We start from the raw sequence: 19,723 nt of genomic DNA, 5'->3' as shown, positions 1-19,723 counted from the left end.
TTGCGTGCTTACTCGCAAGGTTTCTCGTTTTTTATACTTTTCCTTTCATCTTCAGTCATTACTTCATCTGATAATGTCTTAATGGGTCAAAGTGTTTGTACTCTTATATGCGAAATTCTAAGCCATTTACTTCCTTGTGATAACGAATGAATTTTCAATAACATCTGTGGTTACGATGAGGGAAACAAACGGTCGAAAGGAATTCATGAAAAAATGCTACATTCAAGTTATTTTCTTACAATGATTTAAGTAGGCCTATTTATCTACTCTTGCCCTTGAAGTGAAATATGCCAGTTGAATGACTTCCCCCAAGACGCGTATCAAATGTTATACATTTCAACAAAGACAAAGGCTCCCGTCGGACCACTTCACTTGGGTATTCCAGATGAAGAATGCATTTGCTTCCTGTGCGGCTTCGAGTTCTATTGCAGCACAGCCTGCAGCGCCCATTCTTAATAAGGACAAAGACCAATTGAATACTCATATTTTTTTTTTTTGTTACACGTCATCTTTATGGGCGAGATGTAAGTATACGATTCATTTGGTTGACTTCCAGACTTCCGAAACGGAAGTACCGACTTATGTTGCTACAACATACTGCAGTTCTAGTCTACGTGATGGCGTGCTGTTACATAATCGTTGCCCATAACATTACCAGGGCGCGCAAACGCGCGCGCACTCATACACATTTACACCATACACACGCTCATATTATGTAAGCTTTTACCTTTGCAAGGGGAACTACTTTTATTCGATTTTTATGTAGTTCATATTTTACTACACACTTACCACGGTTGGTAGATCGTTGCCATTTCTATGTACAGTATGACATATTCGATTAAGAAGAAAAAAAAAGATTTTATATTCGAGTGTCACCCTTCCTCCGTTTCAAAGTCAAAGTAGGTCAAGTCTGAATTTTTTCTAGCATGTCCGGAGGTGGTATTCACAACTCTCAGGGAAATATTTTTGGCATAGGTTAATGTTCCCATAATAGAAAGTAAAGAAACTGAATGAAGTTTGTACGCCAAGAATGAATTTCCCATTCTTTATGGCGTTAACTATTATGGTGGGGGGCGGTGAAGTGCCAAATGGCGCCACCAGACGGCACCACTTTCGACAGGTGGGCGCCGCGGCAACAAACTATGGTCGAGTAGGATTGCTGGACATTCTTCATGAATTTCGGCCTTTGGGTGCATGACCCCTTAAAAGTAAGGGCCCAGCTGAACTAACGCATGAATGCTAGCAACTTTGAAAATAGTAGGAATACCTGTCCTTTATGAATAATAGGTTAAAATAGGCACATAATGGGAAGCACATTTGTGACGCATAGCTTAATTCCCGCCACATTTTGGGAACCAGACATCAAACGATGTTGTGACTCTTCCATATAGGTACCTCAATCCATGTACAGCAATACTCATTGATGTATACTAGTTTAAAGGAATAGGATGCATGGAGTAAGTAAGAGACACGAATGCTAAGTGGGACAGTGTGTCCATGGAATTAAGGCCACCAAATAGAGGGTAGACATAAGAGATGGCAACGTTGCTGGCCGTGCGCGTCGTTGAGTAGTCCCCGTGCAAAAGTAATGCACGTTGCTCGTTCGCCATTTGCAGTGTAACCGGCCATTTGTGTTTGTGTTGTAAAATTCTCCCCTTCAAAATCTCGCCCAATCTGCGCTTTGGAGTAAGTTGACAGCTGGTTGGGTGCTTAGCCCCGTGCATGAGGATTGCATGGAATGTGGAAAAGAGGGCCTGAAGGGGTCCGTGTAAGTGAAAGAAGGGAATGACGAATGACACGAGCGAGCAAGCGAGAGTGTGAGAACCCAGTAGTAGGGGCTTTTCCCTTGCCATGGCGCTCACCTCTTTCACACCAACGGCAGAATCTCATCCCTAACCCGTACTCAATCCTGCCTCCCGCGCGAGCAAAGTCGCATTTTAGTGACGATTTTGACCCAAGTGTCGTCATTTTCCATACATCTTTGACGTTTAGGAAGCGGTAAGTGTAGGCGTTGTCGGTGACTTGGACGTTTTGGCGGGAGAGAGATAGACTGTCTCGTCACAGCTGCTGAAAAGCTTATTTAGTTTGAATGTCACTCGACATTTGCCTTCCCACGACTTTCATGTCTGTGTACACACAAGGATTACGTTCATGACAATCGTATATAGACGTCAGTGACCTTGTAACTGGTGATGTGACGGCGAACGCACAGGTCAAAAATGCGCTGAGCGAGAACGCCAACAGGAAGCTTCAGTATTTGTCCATTGACCAATTCTGGTGATTAGAAATTCTGGAGAAATTTGATTGCATAATGGAGTAACCTGTTGACGCAGTGTTCACGGTTTACGAATGATATAGAAAATATGAAAACCTTTTTGTGAAGGAAATAGTGTGAAAGGTAGCAGTCTAATTCTGTGCGGTAAAGATCAGCGATGTGCTTGAAAATACACTTGTGGTTGTCAGGTTTGCGGAAAAGGGTGAGGGATTGAAGGAAAAGGTAAATTAGTCATCAGGTTATCCAGTTGTACCTGTCACAATCAACTGTATATAGTTAAGCCTTACAACAGCCGTTTTCAGTCGTAACCGTATAGAACTGCTTGTTGGTTAAGTTAACCGTAAAGTCACGACGATTGAGTTACCACTGTATGTTAAAATAGCCTAACGTGCATCACATAAGCATTGTAGTCAAGACCTAACCTTGGACCTCCTATAAAACAGGAATGAAGAGCACAAACTCTAGACAGGACGCCTGTAATATCCCGGTGCTAGGCGGACTGTCTGGAAATTTCAAGGCCATATTTACATGCCAGTTGTGGATCGGACTTCGTAGGCCATCGGTGTCATTTTCTTATTTCGACCATTACCTTAATCAAGTAACATCTGCTATGCGCTATGTCGGCTACGCATTAACTACTGATAAATAACTTGATCAGTTTTAAGGATTTGGACCAAGAGTAAGGGAGACCAGGCTTATAGGCGTAAATTGTTAGCAGTCATTAGTGGACTTACAGAGTTATTGTAACAGGAAATAGTTTCATTTGCTTTTCTCCATCTTAGGCTACTTTCAGGGTAGGACTTGGAATGCCTAGAAATATGAGGATAGGCTTAGTAACCAAGGTCTGTAGCCTCACTTTAGCGAAGATTAGGATATGGTAGCTTTACATGCGGTATAGTAGGCAAGAATTCAAGTTGAAGGTATTTATTTAAGCACAGGCTCGGGTATAGATTGGATCTGGTAGTTAGGTGCTTTCAAGCATATAACAAAGGCATGATTTGGCAGGCATCATTGTGGCGATCATCATCGTTGGAGTTTAGTTTTCTTGAGTAAGCTTGATTTGCTGTTTCACAGCTGATGTTGAATTAGCCTAGGTACTATTTTCATGTTTAAATATCCTGCAAGTTTTCACAAATTTTGCCATTAAAGCTGTGTTAATGGGTAGCCTAGTCTGTGCACTGTGTACATTATATTGTTTAGTTGTCCCTCTGGTCTGTTGTATGTTTTTTGGTCCTTGCTATTTGAAATTCCTTGCAGATTGCGTGCTGTGAACGGTACTATACATATTTTCACATTTAAATTCAGTTTTGAGTTACCTATGATGTTCGCTCATTTTGACCAAGCAAATATTGTAGGCCTACATCCTATCCTATAGCCAACATTTTTTGTGCATATATCCAGAAGCTTAGGTATTGGTACATACACTTGCTCTGAACTAATGAATTAAAAACCAAAACCGTGGCATATTTTTTAGGTTTCATGATTGGGATAGTCATCTTAACTTCTTAGCCTTCATGTCCGATCTTTAATGCATGAATGTAGAGAACCTCCTGTTAGGCCTTGAGGGTTTGTGTGTCCTTACAGGATTTGTACAGCCAGAGTTAATAATGGAATTCTTATGTATAGGATTGATAACTAGCTTTTGGGGGCAGTATTATGTAAAGTATGTACTGTATTATAATTTTTTTTGACTTACAGAGTTTGCCTGAAGGATATATTCAGACCCTCAGTTGTTTCAACCAGATTTTTTTTTTTTTTTTTTTACTCGGTTGACTTTGTTGGACACGGAAGTAAAATACCAGGTAATTTGGAACACAGTAACCACAGTTGAAACTAAAAGAAAAGAATTTAAATTTTGATGAAAGAATCCCTTGATATAAAATGTGGCTAGCAAGAATTTCTCTTGCATATATTTATGAGCAAGTGGAAAAAGGAGACCTGTTCTTTAGGTTTGTTGTCCCAAACCAGACCAGTTTGGAAGTGGTTGATGTAGTTTAAAAGTGTATATTGGAATGACTTTTGTATTTCCACGGGGTTGTGTTCTTGACTTGATTGTATGTAGGCTAAATGGTAAGAGTTGTGCCTAGACAATACAATCAAGACTTAGGCTAAACCTATTTAGCCTAAGATTTCAGGTTTCATTGTATGGAATTTGCTCAACTTATCTTTTTTTTTTTTTTTTTTTTATGAGAAATACTTGAGCACAAGGTTTTTCATATACAATTAGAATTCATTGATTCTCATGAGCACAGGATTTTTCATATACATTTAGGATTCATTGATTCTCATCATAAATATTGAAAAAGAAACTGGTAATATGTACTGCCAAGTCAGGGCATTGCACCCTAGGATAGGTTAGGATGCATCCCTTGAGATATGTCTCGGATCTTCCTTTAAACAGCTTTAGCTTTGAAAAATAGGGCTTAAAAGCACAGATTATCTGCACTTACATGCTCTTTTGAAAACTTTTATGGACAGACAACTTTCTTTAAACCCAAGAGGGCTCCAAAGGGAACTCAGCCAGCAGAGAGACATGTTATGGGAAAAGGTGATAAATAAGTAAATCAGAGGGAAAAGAAAATAAACCATTACACCTGAATCCAGGAGATGTCATCAATAAACACGAATGATTTTGCTCCTTGTAGAAACATTTGGAGACCAGAGGATTCAGCAACCACACTAGGTAAACTATTCCTTATTTTAGTCGTAGCGAAGGTAAAACTCTTAGCAAACCTAGTAGTATTAAACCTTATACTAGAAAACAACATGCTGTTTGCAGTAGCAGCCTGCCTAGTGTTGCAAGCAAAAACAGCAAGGTCAGGCACAGAACAGTGCAGAGGAAGGGTGTTATTGTATTATATTTTATGCAACAAACATAGTGAACTTGCCATATGTCTATTCCACGTCATCAGTTACAGTTGCCAAAATAAACATGACTGATGACAGAGTTTTGGTTCAGAGTCAGCACCTGAGGACCACTGAGAACAGAACTCCAAACAAGGAAGAAGGAAAGAGTTGAAGTGTTTAGATATAATAGCTATATATATCAGCAAACTTCTAAAAACATGTCTGCAAGATAGCAACTTTTTGAGACGAAGCAATAATATGTATATTCCTTCAATATGTGATAAAAGGCTTATACATCTGTCTTGATAGTGGTGAAAGCCCACCTATTAAGCTTTTATTGGAAGAGTTTTATAGAGAAGTTGACAATATTTCCTCAGATATTGGTGGTGATTTTGCAAACTAATGATCCCTTGGGAGAGGCTTCTGGTTAAGATCTGTCAGTACTTGTTCTGTTAGCTTTACCATTGTATTGAGTTCATGAGTTGCACAGCCTTTGGTATCGTATTTGGCTCACAGGGAGCTGGGATTCCTCTAGTTCTCGTTCATGATTTTGTAGTAATCTATGGATACTGTATTCAGTCTCTGACAAGATACTAAAGACTATCTTGTTCCCTCACCCTCATAGAGCTGTCAAATTAGATATTTTTGTAGTGCTGTGTCTCCTAAGCACATTGGTAACTGCCTAGCAAGAGCTCTTTCTCCCTCCTTCCTTTTCAAGTAACAGTCAGGACGCTTACATGCTGGATGGACCACAATGCATATAAGACGTCACAATCTGTCATCCTGTTGTTGAGTTTTGGCCTTTAAGGTATACTGTAACTCCCTTCATTCCTTTATTTTTAGTGGGGTGATGGGTAAAACTTATTGGAATTAATTGATTTGATAATTGACCCTGATGCTGATTGCCAAACTGTGCTACCCTATACAGTCAACCCTGGTATACGCTGGGGATGCGTACCACTACCCCCCGCAAATATTAAAAATGCTTATAACTGCCTATTTTGATAGTTCAACCCCCTCCCAAAAAAAAAAAAAAAAATCCTCTAAAAATGCTTATACCTGAATAATTTAATAGTTTTATCTCAAAAAGTGCGTTTAGTCACGAAAATTGTATGAAAATAGTAATTTGTGAAATATTTCTCTATGAAAAATACTGCAATTAGGTGAATTTTCCACAAATAATGTGTATGCATGTTCCACAAAGAAATTCGTGAGTGGAGGGGGTCCACTGTAGCATTAGGATAGTGCTTGATCTCCAAAGTTTTAGTTCTTCATTGGACGGATTGATATCGTACTCTGCTAGCACTGTGCTAGACCCGCGTTCGATTCTCCTGCCGGCCAGTGAAGAATTGGAGGAATTTATATCTGGTGATAGAAATTCATATCATGGTATAATGTGGTTCGGATTCCACAATAAGCTGTAGGTCACTTTGCTAGGTAACCAGTTGGTTCTTATTAGCCACGTAAAATAAGTCTAATCCTTTGGGCCAGCCCTAAGAGAGCAGTTAATCAGCTCAGTGGCCTGGTTAAACTAAGGTATACTTTTTCCAAAGTTTTCTTAGAGTGAGTGTTCAAATATGTCTTGGTCTGGTCCAGGGCCCTATCAACTGTGCATCCTTACAATAGGTTGTATATATGAGTTACAGACATTGCTCTTTTGTCCAAAATTGTTACCAGGTACATGCCATTTCCAGATGGAGATTCAGCTTGCCAGTCAGTTGAGAAACTAAGCTCATGCCTCAGGAGTGAGTCGCCTACATTATAGGTGATGATTTCTACTCCCATAGGAACAAATTTTTTTGAAGTAATTTGTAGTTTTTCTAGGTGTACAAACCAAACCCTTTATCAGTCACATCTCATGCACCCTGCTTAATCCTTAGTGATAAAAGGTGCTTTATGCCTACGGATAAGTAGTGGATTCTCCCAACTTAACCACTTACTATCAGTTAACTAGAGTACCTTGTTATCAAAATACAGCTCATGTTGAGAAATACTCCTGCATTAAGGGTTTGGTATTTATACCTGGGAAAAATACAAGTTACTGAAAGGAGATTGTGATTTTCGTTTTGTTGAGTTGGACATGCCTTGTGCACTTTCCATCTGAAAGTTTAGGTATTTGTGTACTCTGCTATATTTCGTTGGTTATCTTGGCCTTCCTACTAGTTTTTGTCCCTAATCCAGCTTATTAAATAATTGTTCCAGGTCAGTTATTATGTGGCCATCTGCTGGACATCACACCTAATGTAGAAGCTACCCTGTTCTCTTTGTTGGTGCCACTGCATTTCTCCATCAGTCATAATGGCTGTACTGCAATGAGATATTCCTGTTTAACCTGACATTTAGCAGTCTTCATTTCATACTGGCTATTGCTACTCTACCTGGTTTGGGTTTGCGATCCAGTGCCCCACACTCCAGATAATGAGAATGTTATATATTTTTGTACTGTAATCCCTATTGTAATTATTCTAAGAAAACTTTGACAAAATGGACCTCTTTCATCAAGATTTTAAGATTACTGTATCCAGAAAAATACTGGATTACCAGATAGTTTAGCTGGGGTATATTTGAAATTGTGAAAAGTTTGAGAATTTCGAAAACTTAGAAACAATTAGATAAACTAATTTGTACAATAAATAAAGTAATTGAATACTGTTGAAAGGGAAAAATAAGGGGGGACCATTGTCTCTGACCTGAACAATGCCCTTCTCCAAATATTAAAAATTATGTAAGTAAACAAAAATATACAAAACATTTAAAATGGACAGGATTTAAAAAGCATAAATAGAATGGTTCAAAACACTTGCTTACACTATGGATAATTTAACACACAATCTATAAAATTAATGAAGAGAGAATGAATAATTATGATCGTTTTGTTTACATGTAATCAGCTTACTTAGCCTTGCAGTTATGTAAAATGTTGGAAGAAAAACTTATTTTTTATATATATATACAGTATATATATCTAAATCATTTACGGATATACAGCACTTTTCATTGTCGTCTCATTCCAAGACATGCTTAAATTTTAAAAAAATGTGAATGACATAAACCTTTAAAAATAAACTAGACACCCTATTAACCCCAGTAAGCAACACTTAACATTGGTAATGTAATACGTCATTCAATAGTTAAACATTTTTACTGTTTTTGATTGTCATGATGAATTTTAATTATGAAGAAAAATCCTTGAATTTTTTTCTGAATTTATAATACCTCATTTTATTTGAAGATGACCTAGATACCTTGAAACATGTTACTACAATCTGATATTTTTACCCTTTTTATATTATATATTTAAATTACAAAAAATGTTGAAACTCCCTTGGCAGAGAAGAAAGTGGAGGAGACTACTTTGTTGACAATGGCTGAATTTTTCTTATAGATTTGCAGGCCTCCACATGAAGTTATTGAGAGTGACTTTTTCATTCAAAAGCATCTTATAAGGAACAGTTAAGTTGTGTTACCCCCATATTGTTGGCAAAGCATTCAATGCAAGGGGTTGCTCCATGAATCCAAAGGTTTGCCACACCTTGTTGATAGTGAAGCATGTGTTTCTGTATTTGGTTTTATCTTTGTCAGGGAATGCTTGTGTGCCTCAAATAAGAGAAAACTCCTCAAAGACAATGTACAACTAGTAGCTTAGTGTGACAAGGATTTGTACACATCCACCACAAGAAAGCTTTTGAAATTGTGAATAAATTGAGGACACAGCTTCTTCCAGACAGTGCAGTAGTGCCTTGTAGATGTATCCCGACCAAAAGTCACAGAATCTTAATTTGTTATTCAGATCTTTTGCATCTACAGCCTGCCTAAACCTCTGCATAAGGTGTACTATGGTTCTTGAAGATGCAATGATCCCCTGGTCTGTTAGTTGCAAGGCAAAGGTGGCTTTTGGGGTGTAGGTACACAACTATGGCATTAGAATGAAAATCAACAAGATTCTATTGGTAGGCGGGAACATTGTCTAAAATTAGGAGCTTAAAGGGGATGCCTTTGTCCATACAGTATACAGTACTTTTCTCCTGGTATGAAATAGTTGAAGAACGAGTTCTCAAAAATAATAACTCTCACCCAAGCCTTGTGATAAGGCATCCATATAATTGGGAGAAAAGCTTTGAGATGTTCTTCAGCATTCGAGGGTACTGTGCACGATACACCAACAGTTGCTTTACCTTGAAGTTGCCCACACAATTGCCTTCTAACAGTACTGTCAAATAGTATTTTGCAACCATGAAGCCTGGCATAGCCTTCTACATGGACACACATGAATGGTTTGGCATTTTCTTCCAGTCAAGACTGGTCTGATCCCCATTGAACATCTGTTGTGGAAGAGACTGTAGCCCTACAATCTCTGCCACTGTGGCAGGAAATATGGAGTCTGTAACCTTGTTCCACTACTTTGTAGATCATATCTCTCTTCTTTTTCTTGTTGATGTTGGTGCTCCTCATTGACATGGGCAGAAATCCATGTTTTAAAGAGTGATTTTCAGTACCATCATCTTTATCAAATCAAGAGTATGATAAGTGTTAGCATCCTTTTCAAGTTGGTTTATCATAGCTACCTACTCATTGGTACTAGTGCTAAGAACTTATTTGAGGCCATGGGTGGAGTAATTATAGTTGGGACATTGAAAATAACATTATGCAAGCTCACAGAATGCTGTATCCATTACAGCTGAACATGCAAATAAAGACTATTTATTTAACTACAAGTTTATTTTTATTTAGTATAATACTATGTTTTATATATATTTTAAATTTTTTTTGTGTGACTTTGCTCTTAATTTCTTGTATTTTTATTGATGAACCTTGGAAATGATTATGTATGACACAGCTAAGTCATATATAATTTTTTTTTTTTTTTCAATTGTTTTAAGCTTTTTAGTGATTTTTTACTGTACAAGTATATTTTAATACCTTTTATATGATTTTGCATGTATTTTCATTGATTTTAGCATTTTTAAGGCTTTTTAACATTTGCTGCTGACCAGCTTAAATGACCAGTGTAAGACTATTTTTTTCCCTGATTTAAAAAAAAAAAAATTGGGGTAAAAAATGGTGGAAAACAAAACTGAGGGTGTTACTTTAAAGGCTTTTCATTAAACTTTATTATGCATAAGTGTTTTGTGACAATAGCTATTATTATTACTTAGCCTAGGCTAGCATTCATAAAATTAGCCAAGTGTATGTTACCTAGATACTATAAATTTTCATATACATGTAAGCTAGGCCAATGTAGCCACATTATTTTGGTAAAATGGAAAATGCCAAGTATATATATATATATATATTTTTTTTTTTTTTTTTTTTTTTTTTTTTTTTTTTTTTTTTTACATATAGCCCTCCATTGTTGCCTGGTCCTCTTTCATCCACATGAATCCTGTATTAATTTGAATTTTTTTTTTTATCAGCTTGTGCAAAGATAGTTGGAAATGAGAAATTAAAGAGGATAGATAGAGAGACTGTAACTTGAACAAATTTTACTTTTTTGCAAAAGAAAAAAGAAAGTGGCAAGTTAGCTGGGATGGCTTTACTTATTCATCATAACTTTGGAGTCCATTCAACCATCCATTAAGTAACTGCAGACACAATAATGGCAGAGTACTGTAGTAGCTGGGGCATATTATGCGATAAGCATTATTGTGCGCCATGATATTTGAACGAATTATGTGCAGATCCCTTGGTTGGGTCATAAATGACTCTATGGCAGCACTCGCCCCAGCTCTGGATCAAGGGAGAGTAGTTTTGAGATTGTATGAGGGTGTCTTACATCTCTCAGTCCCCGCACATGTATATATATATGCCTGTAGATATACTAAGGGCTTATTATACTGGTTTTAGTTCTTGTCTTTTATGATATGTGAGCTGCAGTAATTTTTCAAAATGAAGTACAAAAACTATTAGAAGGAACATGTAAAATGCTAAAAGGTACTATACATCTCCCCATCCCAGTACTTCTGGTGATTGTTGCTGGTTTAAGTTCTCATCTTTTACGATATTATGTGAGTTGCAATTGTAATTTTGCGAAAGTACAAAAATATTAGAATGGATAACTCAATAAAATTGTGTAATTTTTACAAGTGCCTTGGAAAAGAGGCCCAGTGCTGGGTTGGAAATTTTCACACACAACTTCCTTTGGCAGGTACAGAAAATTTTTTAGTTTTTATACCGTGAGCACTGATGTGCTTTTTTTTTTATGGCAGCCCCTAAAGTTTGCCTAGTCATGGGATTCTGTTAATGTATATATTGGCTGGCCTGTGAGGGTTAAGGATACATATTGCCCTTAGGTATTAATTGCAAAGTGGAGACTCCTTTTAAGCAGGTCTAATGATACAACATAATTGGCTGGTATCTTTATAATTTGAGAGAAAATGCACAAAACTGCTTAAGCAGGTTCATGAATGAAGTACAGTACTCAGATTATTGGAATATGTACCAGTATTTTTTTTTTTTTTTTTTTTTTTCTCCATATATATATGTAGATATTTTTGCTTGGAGTACTGAGTGGCTGAAAGTGCTTTGGTCATTCAGCCATTTAGTATATAATGCATAATTCTTTTGTTAACACAATGGTAATAGCTTAGCTTTATGAAATTAATGCAATTAAAATTAGCCAACCTTTTTGAGACATTGAGTAATGCATATGTTTATATATATATATATATATATATATATATATATATATATATATATATATATATATATAGCCTATATATATATATTTATTTTTTTTTTTTTTTTTTTTTTTTTTCCTCCTAATTACACTGGATTAGCTAGCTTTTACTGTACTCTGTTTATTGGAACCTTTGGATAACTTTGTGCTAGGAAGTTCCCTTTTTTTGGAGTTGCAAGATGTGACCCTATTACCACCTGTTTTCGCATGAATGAATTGATGAGAAAGGTCTTTTAAGTTTTATATTATTTTGCTATGGACTGAGTATATTCAGCATTACCATTTTAGTTGAATTTTAATTACTGTATTACTCTTAGTATTGTGTTGAGTATGTTGCCTTGGGTTTAATTGAGTGATCAAGGATATCTTGATGGTTTTGATGGTCTGAAGAATTTATTTGACGCCATGTTCTAGATAATGTGCTTTGGTGCAGTAACATCACTGTAGTTATTATTTTCATTGTCAACATGGAGCCCCTTAGAGATGTTGCCCTTCTAATATCTGCTTTAGCCTTTAATACTATAAGTACAGAAAAGTCATGGATATGGCATGTACATTGCCCCATATGTGTGTTAAGTAAAAAATAAAGCCAAGGTTTAGTTAAGAATAGATGCAAATTGTCCACACATTTCCAATGGGAGAAGAAAAATCAGGCTTGTGCAAACCTTTGGCCATGCAGTGTGGCTTATTATAGCAGTAACTAAGGTATGCAGAAGTACAGTTTACCATTTAGGCAAAGAAGGTGAAAGCAGTATGACACCTGTGTGTCATATTTTCTTTGTGAAGGGGAAAAAAACCATTGATTAAGAAACCAACCAGCACTGCGCTTTGTAGCAAATACCATAAGATAAGAGGGCCTTGTAATGTCCCAAGATTTAATTCTACCAGAATTAAAAAAAAAAAATTATAAACAAGGTTACTTGAGAAGTCTCAAATAAGACTAGACTCTCAGAAGAGATGTACAATACATTATACAACTCTGCCATTTTAGATCCAAGCAACATTCTTGACAATGAGAGAGATGAGGTTAACATGGGAAATTGTGTTCTGAACCAAACCAGATGGAACTTGCAAGTCAGGCCTTTGTCAAGTGGGATAGGAGTTTCTAAAGGAAAATTTTTTTTTCCAGTCCAAAGGAACAGATTTACAGTAAAATGACTGAGAAACATTCATATAAATTAAGTTTTAGCAAAGATAGTCAATATCCTTCAGTTGAACATTATTTAAGGGTTTAACCTGTAAAGTGTCACTTAAGGGAGGTGTCGCCGCTTCCATGTCGTCACATTTTCCTGCTCACAGAATGGTCGTTTGGTCTACGCTAGTGTTTATGTTTTATTATTTGTTCTTTTTCATGTTGAGGGTTTTTTGTGTAAATATAGTAGGATATTAAGTAAATTAGGATAAGAAAATACAGACAAATTTATTTTTCATTTTTATTTCATAAAGATTGCATGAATGAAACATATAAGGGAAAAAAATATTTTTTGCATGTATATGCCATTCCATGAAACATTGAGCCAGTAGAGCAATGAATAGCATAATTGCGTTTACATTTGTATACTATTTTAGTGCGCATGAATTTCTAGGCAAACGTTTTAAACATTCATCTAGAAACTTCTTAGCAAATCTCTTGGTTTCTGTTACATTGTGCTCCATGACTTCATCATTAAAAAACTTCTCAAAAAACCACAGGGTTTTCCTTATCCTGAACAGTAAATTTCATATCTTTGGGTAAATGAAAAGTAAATGGACCCCTTCCTTACTGGTGACTGCCCAGTCACTTGGCAGTGCGATGCTTGAATCAATGGTTTGCTTCAGAATTAGAAAAATCATCTTCACTGTCTGTGTTGGGGGCTTATGAGCTGCTACTGTGAATCCCGAAGTCATGATCAGCCTCTTCATTGGTTAGTGATAGGTGTGATATGGGAGGTGGTGACCGTTAGATATTGTTTGTGCTTGTTGTTAGGTTAATTGTTGCATTGCTTTTTATTTTTTTCAGTTCTCCAATTCATGCAGTTTCCCTAAAATGCTCTGTAGGAATGTATCTTTGCCAACACGAATTTTAAGTCCCTAAGCATACGTAGTTTTTGAATAATGGCCTTCCAAGAAAATTTTTAAACTCCATGGAAACAACAAAGATATTCCAAATTCTTTTTTACTGATTTTTAAAATTGACATTCTGCTTATGTATGCTTAAAAAGTTGTTGGTTCCAGCAGGAATACAAACATGACTCATAATGATATTCTTCAGCATGAACTGGAAACACTCAAAAACTTTGTAACGAGCTCCTTAATTAAAGAGAGGTGGGTGATTTTGGGGGAGGGAGGAATCCATGCTTACTTCCCCCTTAAGCCAGCACCCTTCAGCTGTCGTTGGGTATAGATGTGTGCTCCCCCCTTCATAAGTGTCTTGTTGGAATTTTAGAAACTCATATGAAAGCAATTTAAAGTGAACAACTGGGGTGAGTGACGTGGGTGGCCCTGTACCTGCATTATGACCCCTGTGCTGGTGGACCTCTACTGATTTTGTATTTTCTGCATGGTAGGTCCTGCAAAGGGAGGCCAGGGTGTCATTAATTCCGATACCACAAATCTTTTCATCTCCCTCCCAGACTTCCTGCACTTCTTCCCACCCCTACTGCTCATTATTCTTTGGCGTAGTCCAGGGAGGGTTTATACATAAGGTAGGTGAGCAGTATATGTTCATCAAAGGTGGAGGCCCAGGTGTGCTTGTTGAACTCTCCTCGGGACCCTGATTATTGTACGTGGTTCGTTTCCCTAGTGGCATTGTTCGAGTACCTGCAGGTGTGTGTGTTTCATGGTGGTCTGGGAGACCCATCATTTGAGGCTGCTTTGGACCACTTTACCACATTTCATATAAGAGGGAGGCTTTTCCTGCAGGACAATACAGATGATGTCCAAGTTCCCCAGGAGGTCTTTGGCTATTATGTATCAGGGAAAGTTAGTCATCTGTGATTGATGTATACTGGGTCTCTTCTTTTGGAGTATTGTTCAATAGATTTTAGACTTTGTTTGTATGTTTGTTTAGACAGACTGTAACGACCAGTGGGCGTTATGCAGGTTCTTTAACATACTCAGGACGGGCTGTCATGACTGACGGCAGATGCAACAAACAAAGGAGGGAAAACAACAAAAACAATAAAATAAGCTTAATATTAATTTATTTATAATATTTACAAGTGAGTCAGGTCTGGTAAAAGATAAACCATAAATACAAACAAATAAGCCAAAAGGCAGCACCAAACAAAAGCAAGTTAAACAATTAACTTTATAAACAAAAAGTAGCTTTAAACAATAAAGAGGCAAAAATAAACAGCAGCAGGCAGAAAAAAAAAATACCAAACATACGTCCTCCATCGGGTCACCAAGACAGCCCTCAGCTGCACAACAGGGACAAGACCCCACAAACCAGAATACCCCGATGGAGACGTCAGGACAGCCTCACGCTGTCATCAAAGATGAGCAGCTCGTGGTCACACGACTACTCATGGTCACACTCCACCTCTACGTCGTGCTCCACTTCGTAGCCGTGCTCCAATTTGCTGCTCAAAAACTCGACCAACGTCGACTCCAAAAACTGCCTGCTGCTGCTGCCACTGCCGCTACCTTCGCTGCCCAACCAGACCCGACTGACGACAGAAAACCGGCAGCTCACCACGAAAGCATCAAAACAAAAAAAACTTGAAGGTAAGGAGGCAGCAATCCACAAAAGGGAACGAGCGGGGAACCAGCAGTTCCCACAAAACCATCACTTAACGTGACACCTCCCCACCTAAAAGAAAAAAAAAATAAGATTATTTTTTTTTACTCATGATCCTCAATGCCAGTAACAACCCGCCAGCCAAAACAGAGCCGCCCTGTCACAGTCGCCATTGTAACGACCCGAGTGGGCCGTTATGCAGGTTCTTTAACATACTCAGGACGGGGCTGTCATGACTGACGGCAGATGCAACAAACAAAGGAGGGGAAAACAACAAAAACAATAAAATAAGCTTAATATTAATTTATTTATAATATTTACAAGTGAGTCAGGTCTGGTAAAAAGATAAACCATAAATACAAACAAATAAGCCAAAAGGCAGCACCAAACAAAAGCAAGTTAAACAATTAACTTTATAAACAAAAAGTAGCTTTAAACAATAAAGAGGCAAAAATAAACAGCAGCAGGCAGAAAAAAAATACCAAACATACGTCCTCCATCGGGTCACCAAGACAGCCCTCAGCTGCACAACAGGGACAAGACCCCACAAACCAGAATACCCCGATGGAGACGTCAGGACAGCCTCACGCTGTCATCAAAGATGAGCAGCTCGTGGTCACACGACTACTCATGGTCACACTCCACCTCTACGTCGTGCTCCACTTCGTAGCCGTGCTCCAATTTGCTGCTCAAAAACTCGACCAACGTCGACTCCAAAAACTGCCTGCTGCTGCTGCCACTGCCGCTACCTTCGCTGCCCAACCAGACCCGACTGACGACAGAAAACCGGCAGCTCACCACGAAAGCATCAAAACAAAAAAAACTTGAAGGTAAGGAGGCAGCAATCCACAAAAGGGAACGAGCGGGGAACCAGCAGTTCCCACAAAACCATCACTTAACGTGACACAGACTCCCCTCTGTCCATAGTGAAAGACTGTCTTTCAGCCTTTAGCCAGGTCTTCTAACTTGGGATTATAGACTATTTTGCCACTGGAGTCTTTCTTACATGTAAGGAACTTGGAACAGCTTTACCCACTTTCGGAGCCTTGGCTTCTGGAGTTGGATATGGCTCTTATCCTCTGCATCCTAACCCAGACCCATAAGAGCCCTTTGCGAGGTCTCAGATCAAGATCTCACTCTGGAGACACTTCTACCTCTAGCCTTAACTAGTTAGACACCTGAAGGGTTGGGACTACCTCTCATTTGTTCCTGAGTTTTCATGCAACAATTCTATATTACATGCAAATTGTAATTTTATATTCATATTTATCCTTGCTAGCCAAGTAGACTGCATTTTATTGAAGATTGAAATAAAAGTCCAGTTAGACTCGGAAAACATCATAAGGCTCTAGCCTTACTATATTTGTAGTTATTGCATTGTTGGCAACAATAGAGTACAGTATATTGCAATGAATTGTAATTTCCCAACCCTTTTCTCCCAGCCACAGGTGGTAAAGGAAAGAAAAAAAGGGGGGAAGGGGTATGCTGAGGCTGGTGGTCCCACTCCCTAGATGCAGTAAGTAGATTGTTTGTCATGCCATTATGCAGTGTAGCAAAGGCGGTGAAATCCAGGGTTGTGTCTATTTTTGTGTTCTATCAGGGCTGTTGCCCACCCCTTTCTCAAGAGGCTATACTGTTCCAGACGAATCTGTCCTACCTCCCCCTAAAAGCCAGCAATTAGGCTGGGTATGTGCTGTACCAGGCCTCTGTGTAGATAAGATACATAATTGAGCATCCTTGTCATCTAAGCAGGTCTGGGTCTTCGTTTCCTCACATACTGTTGTCCCAGGGAAGGACATCTCCAAGCCATCCCCATAAGTACACTTTCATTGTCTTATCATGGGTATTGTCCAAAAAGCAGTATAGATTATACTGGACTTACAATCTGACTTTCATTTGCAATTTTCTATTTACTTTTTTTTAGTTCTTAAAGTTTCAACTCTGTCTGTACTTGATGTAATTTTTTCTAAATGCATGAAAGATCCAGCTCCTAGTCCTTTTATCTAAATATTTCATCCCTATTTTTTGGCACCAAAGATTCTCTCTCTCTCTCTCTCTCTCTCTCTCTCTCTCTCTCTCTCTCTCTCTCTCTCTCTCTCTCTCTCTCTCTCTCTCTCTCTCTCTCTCTCTCTCTCTCTCTCTCTCTCTCTCTCTCTCTCTCTCTCTCTCTCTCTCTCTCTCTCTCTCTCTCTCTCTCTCTCTCTCTCTCTCTCTCTCTCTCTCTCTCTCTCTCTCTCTCTCTCTCTCTCTGAATAGGGTCACAAGTTAAAATTTTGCTTTGCATTACTTTTACCTTCCCTGATTTAACTTCTTTGATGGATTCTTGTTTTCTATATTTCCTCCCCCCCATGGGAAATGTTTAGTATGTGTTTTTGTCAATAGATGGCAGTGTGCATTGATTACTTTATGAACTTCCGATGTCAGACTCTTCCTGCGAAATTCTCTCCAAGTTCATAACTTTCAAAGCCAGGAAAAATACTAAATTCTGAATGTTGCATGATTCTAAGTTTTATTTTCTTCATTATACCTTTATAACATCCAAAGTAATTCTTTATAATGTTGCACAACTATAGTTAACTAGGGAACGTACACATCAACAGAAATCATGCAACACGTTAAAAACCAGCTTAATGAACAATTCAAGATATGAATGGCAGTCCAGAAAGTAACTTGTTGGTTAGTGACTAAACAAAAGTTTAAAAAAAGGTGTCATTCATTTCTGTATAAGTAAATCTTATTATAGTAGGACTATTGTAATTGAAACATGTTCTAGTGATACTTTCACAAATGGTAACTATTCATAATCAAAATATATATTTTGAAAATTTTTTTTTTTTTTTTTTTTTTGTAGTTTGTAATATTTTTGGTAGGCAAATTTCTTAATGTTTGAATTTCCTTTATTTTTATTTGTTTCCATTTGGAATGTCAAGTTTGTCACGTTTTTACAAAGTTTAATTAAGCGCTGAGAGGCTAAAAGTCCCCCAGTGCTTAACTTTGTTTCCAAATTTTCATAAATCAGCTCATCATCATATCTTATCGCGCCAACATTGTATCCACTGCATAGCGGCCTGATTACATTTGTAGAGGTCCAAATCTGTACAGATTGGCCCACGTTCACACCCACCAAGTATGTGATCCATTGTCTGGATGGGATGACTACTGGCACTCAGCAGAGGGGGCAAGACCCCACTTGTGAAGATTGTCTCTAGTCCTTCCAACTCTAGCTTTGTTCCATGGGGAAGAGACTCGCATGGGCTCTGGATGGCCTCACCCAGTGGGCAGTGGTCAGTTTCTCTCCAGCGTTCTAGGCGGTAAGTTGCTGACTCCCTGGGGTCGAGGCTGGTGGTGGTTATAAAACTTGCGGGATTTCAATCTTTGTCTAACCACCTAGTGATCACAGAGTGGGTGCCTTTCATCATTCTCGTTTATATTTTTTGGTCTTTGAATGGGCTGTTCGGTGTTTTAATGCCTGCCAATCTATAGAGTACTGGAAGGGGTGTTGGTCTTAAGGCACCAGTAATTATGCGACATGCTTGATTGAGTTCGGCATCAACTTTATGGGAATGACATGATCTTTCCCAGACTGGTGAGCAGTATTCTGCAGTGGATTAGTTAAGTGCCAGAGCTGTTTGTCTTAGGCTTTGAGGTTTTGTTCCCCAATTTGAACTGCCAAGTTTGCTAAGGAGGTTATTCCTGTTAGCTACCTTCTTTACTTTCCTTACATGCTCCCTAAAATATAGTGTTCGGTCTAATGTAACGCCTAAATAGACGGGGAAGCTATCATTCTTCAGTTTCTTATCGTTCCATGAGATGTTCAACTCCCTTTTTGACTGGTAGTTTTTAAGATGGAAAGCACATACCTGTGTTTTGTATGGCTTGGCATTTAGGAAGTTTTGCTTGTAGTATTCATTAAGATCTTTCAAAGCATCAGATAATTTGCTTTCAATGATAGTAAATGAATCTGACAGGATGGCTAGGCACAGATTATCTGCATATATAAATTTACGGATATCTCTAAACTGTGGTTGATCGTTGGTACAGATATTGAAAAGCATGGGGGCCAACAGAGACCCTAGTGGGAGGCCTTTTTTCTGATTTTGCCATCTGCTTCTCCTGCCGGCCATTTCGACAAAGAAAAGTCTGTTACTCAGCAGTGACTGGATGATATGCACAGTGCTTGGGTTGCGAATAACTTTGGCAAGTT

The 19,723-nt window shown here is 38.2% G+C and overlaps 1 protein-coding gene across 38 annotated transcripts in view; it reads left to right on the top strand.

The window, feature by feature from the left end:
* LOC136834094 (heterogeneous nuclear ribonucleoprotein R-like) overlaps nt 1–19,723 on the top strand; it is a 711,768-nt gene that overhangs the window by 344,775 nt on the left and 347,270 nt on the right. For 19 of the 38 annotated variants that reach the window (XR_010851700.1, XR_010851697.1, XM_067096559.1 and 16 more), the window contains exon 1: nt 1,551–1,686. The exons of 1 other annotated variant lie outside the window; for it this stretch is intronic. The gene's annotated coding sequence lies outside the window, so the exon portion shown is untranslated. Of the gene's footprint in view, nt 1–1,189; nt 1,209–1,384; nt 1,458–1,550; nt 4,959–16,961; nt 17,036–19,723 lie in introns of those variants that run through there. 18 more of the 38 variants (XM_067096368.1, XM_067096450.1, XM_067096528.1 and 15 more) reach the window with 14 other exon arrangements.

Source organism: Macrobrachium rosenbergii, chromosome 4 (assembly GCF_040412425.1).
Source record: "Macrobrachium rosenbergii isolate ZJJX-2024 chromosome 4, ASM4041242v1, whole genome shotgun sequence".
Classification (NCBI taxonomy): Eukaryota; Metazoa; Arthropoda; class Malacostraca; order Decapoda; family Palaemonidae; genus Macrobrachium; species Macrobrachium rosenbergii.
The sequence above is the reverse complement of the archived record's forward strand: the minus strand, read 5'-3'. Positions and strand labels throughout refer to the sequence as shown.